The sequence below is a fragment of the Anser anser genome (assembly GCF_964211835.1).
Source record: "Anser anser genome assembly, contig: HAP1_SCAFFOLD_95, whole genome shotgun sequence".
NCBI classification, from domain to species: Eukaryota; Metazoa; Chordata; class Aves; order Anseriformes; family Anatidae; genus Anser; species Anser anser.
Genome location: NW_028153990.1, coordinates 434,041 through 440,376, shown reverse-complemented (window position 1 = coordinate 440,376; position 6,336 = coordinate 434,041). Strand labels below are relative to the sequence as shown.

The window sequence follows — 6,336 nt, the reverse complement described above, 5'->3', positions numbered from 1 at the left end:
TTCATGCCCAAGTGGAGATCAGTGATGAGTCGTGTCCCTCAGGAGTCAGTATGGGGCCGGCACTATTTAATATATTTGTCAGCGACATGGACGGTAGATTGAGTGCACTCTCAGCACGTTTGCTGATGACTCTAAGCTGTGTGGCACGGTCGACACGCTGGAGGGAAGGGATGCCATCCAGGGGGACCTGCACAGGCTTGAGAGCTGGGCCGATGCAAACCTCGTGAGGTTCAACAAGGCCAAGTGGAAGGTCCTGCACCTGGATCAGGGCAATCCTAAGCACAAATCCAGGCTGGGTGGAGAATGGGTTGAGAGCAGCCCTGAGAAGGGCCTGGGAGCATTGGTGGGTGAGAGACTCCGCATGAACTGGCAATGTGCACATGCCATAAAAAAAAAGAAAGCCAGCCGTATCGCGGGCTGCATCAAAAGAAGTGTGGCCACGAGGCTGATCAGAGGGTTGTCCCACGAAGACAGGCTGGGAGAGTTGTTCAGTCTAGAGAAGAGAAGGCTCTGGGCAGACCTCATTGCAGCCTTCCAGTACCAAAAGGGGGCCTCCAAGAAAGCTGCGCAGGGACTCTTTCTCAGGGGGTGTAGTGATAGGACAAGGACTAGTGGTTTTAAACTAAAAAGGAGTAGATTTGGAGTAGATATAGGGCTACTCGGCTCCACCAGGTCTAAATCTCTGAACGTTAAGGCTACTTCTTTGCAACTGTGCATTTCCCGTCTCTACCTGATTCTTCAGGCATTTGGAAAGTTCGGTCTGTAGAAGGCTCAGCCTTTGCCTGATTCTGTCAGTTTTCTTCCAGCTCTCTACTATCATTTCTCATCTCCAGAGCTGGAAGTGATCAGGATCCAGGAGGTCTTGTACGTGCTTTGGTGAGCATTTCTTTTCAGCCCCTAAACGCTGAATACCAGCCACCAGGCCTGCAGTTTGAGCCATCTGTGCCTCTTACTTGTCTCCTCATGCTCTGTAAACATCTTTTCAATCCACTTGTTCCAATCAACCAAGAATTTACTAGCACAGGTCCCATTTGGGTGCTCACACAATGCTCTAGTTTCCTTGTAAATATAACCCTAAGGGAACAGAAGCAAAGGATCGGTCCCCCAGCATATTATAAGCATTATGTACACGCAATCTCAGCAAGACACACAACTTGACCAGATCCTGCTGACTACCCCAGATGCTCTGGAGCCCAGTACAGACCGATACCACCCAGCATGGTCCTGCCCGGCCACTGGAACCCAGCCCAGTGCCCAGGGTCCCCAGCTCTCCGCCCAGGCTGAGGGACACGGCTGCCAGTTTCCCCTTTGCAGGTTCAACCAGCAATGAAGCTGAGCACCTGTGCCAGGGACACCCAGGGAGGACACTGATACAGCCGGTCACACAAACGACCACAGACAAGGCGCTGCTTGCAACAGCACCCACACACAGGACACACGTAACACACAGGCACAGACAGCCGAGTCCCCTCCTGCCTGGGGCTGGCAGAGACAGCAGGTCACTGCTGCAGGCACACACATGGCACTCTCGGGGTTCACAAGCACATACACACCCGCACACCTGGCCCTGAGAGTCCTTTCAGATGCCCTCAGGTTCCCCATGCCTCTGCCTGCTCCTCGTCCCCATGGGCCTCCCCTCCAGGTCTGCCACGGAGCTCCCCTAGCTAGGAGGGAGCTATGGGGACGTGGGCTGAGACACAGACTTTTGCACTGGAAATGCGCGCAACTGGCAGCGATGAGTATCATGACGGGAAGCCACACTTAAGACAGCACAGGCATAGCAATGGGAGCCTTGGAAAGAGCTCTCCTTTCAACCCACATTCCTCTTTCAAAGCAGAGATCCAGCTTATGTGTACTCAAGTCTAGGGTGGATGAAGTGACACAAGCAGTCTGTTTGGGAAGAGCCCCGGTGCTCTTTATTTTCCATTCAGGGGTGGAAAGCGGGGGAGCTTCCCAGCCCCTTTGCTCAGAGCTCCGCTGCTGCCGGCACCGTTCCCAGCACCTTCCCCTCCACTGCGGTACCAGCATCTAGCGCTAGGGAGTCAAAAGAAAAAAGAGGATGAGCAGGTTGTGTACAGGCTGAACACAGAGAAATACTGCAGGCTTAGCTCGGGCCGTGCACGTAGGGGTCTGCTTCCCAGGAAGCTTCAAGGTTGGCGTGAAGTGAGACAGATGCCTCGTGCCCGAGCTCACGACAAGGTCCCCAGGGGTGCAGCTCACCAGCCTGGGGCTGAGTCAGGTGGAGCGGAGGACCCTGGGTATTCTGCACAGGTATTCCCCCTCAGGGCAAGGTGTCCTGGTGTCAGCGCTCTCCAAAGGAAGGACAGACTCTCGGCTTTGGAAAGGGGAGAGGCAGCCATCCAGGGGACCCCTCTGTTTTCAGACAGGACTTTCACATCCCACATGGGAAAGCCTGTTCTGGGTGCCCAGCCGCTCCCCGTCAGGTGTCAGGGAGCTCCAGTCCCAAAGTCTCCAGAGTCTCCAAAGCCCGCGTCTGTCTCGGGAGGGGTGTTGGAGACGTGCCCTCTTTCTCCCAGTGCTGCCCCCAGGGGAAGGATGGGCCTTGCAGCAGTGGGAAGCACCATCCCTTTTTGGAGATACTTACCAGGGGAGCTGCTGCTGCTGCTCTTGCCGCAGCCGGTTTGCCTCCGCAACATTTCTGAATACGCTTTGTTGATGGCGATGTGGCTCCAACCTTTCCAAAACTTGGCGTGCTCGTGGGGAAAGGCGGCTGCAACAACAGGAGAAAGGGATCCCTCAGCCTCTCTCAGACACCCCTTCTGCCTCTCCCGTCATCCAGACCCTGCACCCATGCAGTGCCACCTGCACCCACCCTTCCAACCTGATTTTTAGGCCTTGGTGGTAACCAAGGTCATGCCCGCTTTAGGAGGAATCAAAGGGTGTTAGAGGCAAGCCCAGGACTCAGGGACCAGGCTCCTGGACATGTCCTGACATCACTCAACAGCTACTCCAGTGCCCCAGGACGGGAACGGAGCCGGCACACACTTACTCAGGCCGGAGTCTCTCCAGCTTGGCTGCTGCTCCCAAATCCTCTGCTGGGGCAGGGTTCTCAGCCTTCCTCCACCTCCTCCTGACCTCCTTGCTCCTGGGCTGGGCTGGAGGATGGGGGGTCCAAGCATGTTGGCTGTTGAATCGCTGCAAGGAGAAGACACTCTCATCAAACAGGACTGGACACACAGGTGCTGTTTCCCAGAGGACCTCTTGAAAGGGCCCTGCAACAGGACCTGCGAACCAGGCGACTCGGCGCTGCCAGCCCACGTCTGGCTGCTGCTTTTATCCCTCCCTTTCTGCTGACAACCTCTCCCTCACAGGGAGGAGCAGGCAAAGCCCTGCCCTGCGGCCTGGTGCCCGTCCTGCTCCCACCACCCTGGGACCTGCCGCCCTCGGAGCCCTGGCGGAGAGGATCGCTGCTGTTCTCAGCGCTGTTGATCACTGCCAGTACCTGGGGTATCTGTTGGTCCTCCCCATCAGACCAGGCTTCCCATGCAGCCATTTCTGCCCGGGCTTGCTCTTGTAGCTTTTGGTACGTGGGCCATGAGCAGTCTGTTTGGTCCCACTGTGAAGACAGGTTCCAGACCTCCTGGAGGAAAAAAAAAAAAAACAAAAACACAACAGCAGACAGGATTGGTCTCAGCTGTCCCTCAGGCCTAACCCGCACTCCTGCCCCCTCGCCTCAGCCGGTCTGTCAGCAGTGCTTCGACCCTCAAGGACGAGGGGCCCTGAAGCTAGGCCAGGCTCCTCAACTCGTGACAAACACAGCTGAACAGCCCGCGGTGACCAAAGCCCTCTGCCATCAATGACCCAGAAAGGCCTTGTTCCTTTTCCATGGCCCCTGGTCAAAATGAAATGGCTCGTGGCAACACGGGAGGCAGTAAGAGGCAGGGAAGGTGTGCGGGACGCCACCTTCCGTCTCCTGAGGAAGAGATGAAGGAGGTAACAAACGTGAAAATGAACGCATCCCAAGGGACCTGCTCGGGATCGCTCCACACAAAGAGGCTTTTGCACAGGCCCAAACAGCACGGTCATTGCAGCAAGGCAGAGCAGGTACCTGCAGCGCTCTCCTGGAGGCTTCAGGAGCAGGGAGCGCAGTGGTGGTGGACATGGCTTCAGGAGCTGTTTCCTGCCTGTCTGTCCTCTTCGTCCTGGGGGTGCTGCCTGGACACGGGGGGAGCACGCTGCAAACAGACACCAGGAGGAGGCTGCATGAGCCCAGGGGAATTCGGTCTCCAGTCCGCGCTCGCAAGCTGCGTCAGCCTCTGCAGCAGACGACAGTTCCGCAGCGAGCGGGCGTATTGGACTGGCCGTGTTCACTTCAGCAGAGACAGAGAGAGCCAAACGCGAAGCTGTGGCACCACCTGCCTTCAGGAAGGCTCGGGATGCCCGTATCCAGGCCCTTTTTGGTGGAAGAAGGAGAGGGGCGGTGTCTTGTGCAAGGACAGGAGCCGAGAGACGCCATTATGGCCCACCCGGGCTTTACCTCAGCTTCTCCTCTGTGGCCCTGAAACACGGTGCGCTTACGGGTGGAAAACAGGTTATCGCTGGGGAGCCAGTAGCATCGGAGAAAACCGTCAGGTAAGGAGGGCAGTCATGCCACCTCCCTACCTCAGCACTCTCTTGTGCCTGCCACAACGTTTGGGATAGCATTTGAAAAAAATGCCTGAAAGAAACTTTTCCATCTGGTATCACAGCTCCTTAGGCTGGAAGAAACAGCAGGGGAGATGGGGCCACGGCAATCCTAAGCCACGGTGAGACATGTTAGAATGAAGGCAGGGGACATTTGCTCCCACAGACAAGAAGATGGACTCTGCTGCAATGTGGGGGGACTCCTGAAGGGAGAAGAGCTTCTGCAACAAGGCCCTGCATTCAGCTCCCCCAGGGATCGGGGCCCTGGTGGAAAATGAAGCTGGTGTGCCAGTCTCAGGCAAACGTGCTGCACGCTTGCCATCCGTTGAGAGAGCGGCCTCCGCTAGGACGTGTGTCAGGAGCCACCCTGCGGCTGGTGGGTCCAAAGGGGACATCTCTCCTGTGTGGCTGCAAGTGGCTCCTTCCTCCTTTCCCCCAGGGGTCTCACCTGGTAGACGGCTTCTTCTCCACATCTTGCTGCCTTGTGCCCGGCTCCCAGCTTGTCAGGATGGGGACGGAAAGCCTCTTCCTCCTCTGCAGCAGCTTGCCAGGATGGCACTCTGAAACTAGAAAAGGAGGAAGCTCTTCAGAGCAGCCGCGTGGGCACTGCCTTTTAACCTGGTTCAAGTCAGCCAGCACGGGACAGGGACCACCTCCAGACAGCAGGGACCTGTTCCCTTACCTCTTCTCATCCTGCGCTCTCCTGCAGCTTCCTCCTGTGAGGTGGTGGAAGCTTTGGCCTCTGGCCTTCTCCTCACAGTCAGATGAAACCTGGAAAACAAACGATGACACGGGCTTGAAGAAGGCTGGCCTCCTTCCCGTTGCAGCTTGCTGGCAGTAATCCTCCTGGTGTCGCGCAAGGCATGGCATCCCTTTTCCGTCATGTCCATGCATGGGGTTTGTTGTCAGTCTTCCCGCAGCACCAGAAAAGGTAGCCTAAATTCCCCTCCACATGCAGGCAACTCTCTCTGACGGGAATCGCAGCAGCGCGGGCACAAGAAACACAACCACAATGCCCCTCCTCTCCAGGTGAAGACACTCGTAGCCGAAACTCAGCAGTAGATAACCAGGAACCAGTCCCCGGGGTTTAGCCCTGACTGGGTGCTGAAGGTGGAGACCCAGCCGCGCACGTTCCAAAGCAGGAGGTGGGAAGCCTCCCGCTGGGTCAGCCAAGGGCTGCGGAGGAAACACACTCACCTTGGGAACATCGGGATCCCACGAGCGGTGGTCTCTCCACTGAAGGCGGTCAGATGTGCCGGCCACATTCTCTGCAAAGAGACACAGACCTGCTGGAGGGTTTCTGAGGCGGTTTTCTCACGGCTCTCATTGACAGGAAGCAAACCTGTCTCCCAAGCCAAAAGAAAGCCTTCTCTCCAAAGCCCTCCTCCAAAGCCTCTTCCATGAACCTTTGTTCTGCTCTGGAGGAGCTGCATGGCAGAATATGGAGGCTGTACAGTAACACTGCCAGGCTTTTTGCAGGGGCAAGCGCCCAGATGCTCAGAAGAAACTCTCTTTGTTAATGGAGAAAGCAGCTAAGGGGGCAAGCGTGGGGAAAGGCATTTGACTGGCCTGCCATGTCCAGGCTGGCCAACAGCGGTCAGATTCCTCACCCTTTGCTAGGATTCCCAAAGAAATTGAAGTAGCCCCCAAAACCTCACCAACTTACACTGTGGAGCAGTGCGACCAGGTCCG

General features: G+C 56.7%; 1 long non-coding RNA gene across 1 annotated transcript; it reads right to left on the bottom strand.

The window, feature by feature from the left end:
- Positions 1 to 1,877: 1,877 nt before the first annotated feature.
- On the bottom strand, positions 1,878 to 4,110 carry LOC310891025. The gene is made up of 3 exons (XR_014577395.1): positions 3,011 to 4,110; positions 2,606 to 2,731; positions 1,878 to 2,034 (listed from the first exon to the last, which is right to left on the bottom strand). It is a non-coding gene; the product is annotated as an uncharacterized lncRNA (long non-coding RNA).
- Positions 4,111 to 6,336: the final 2,226 nt, after the last annotated feature.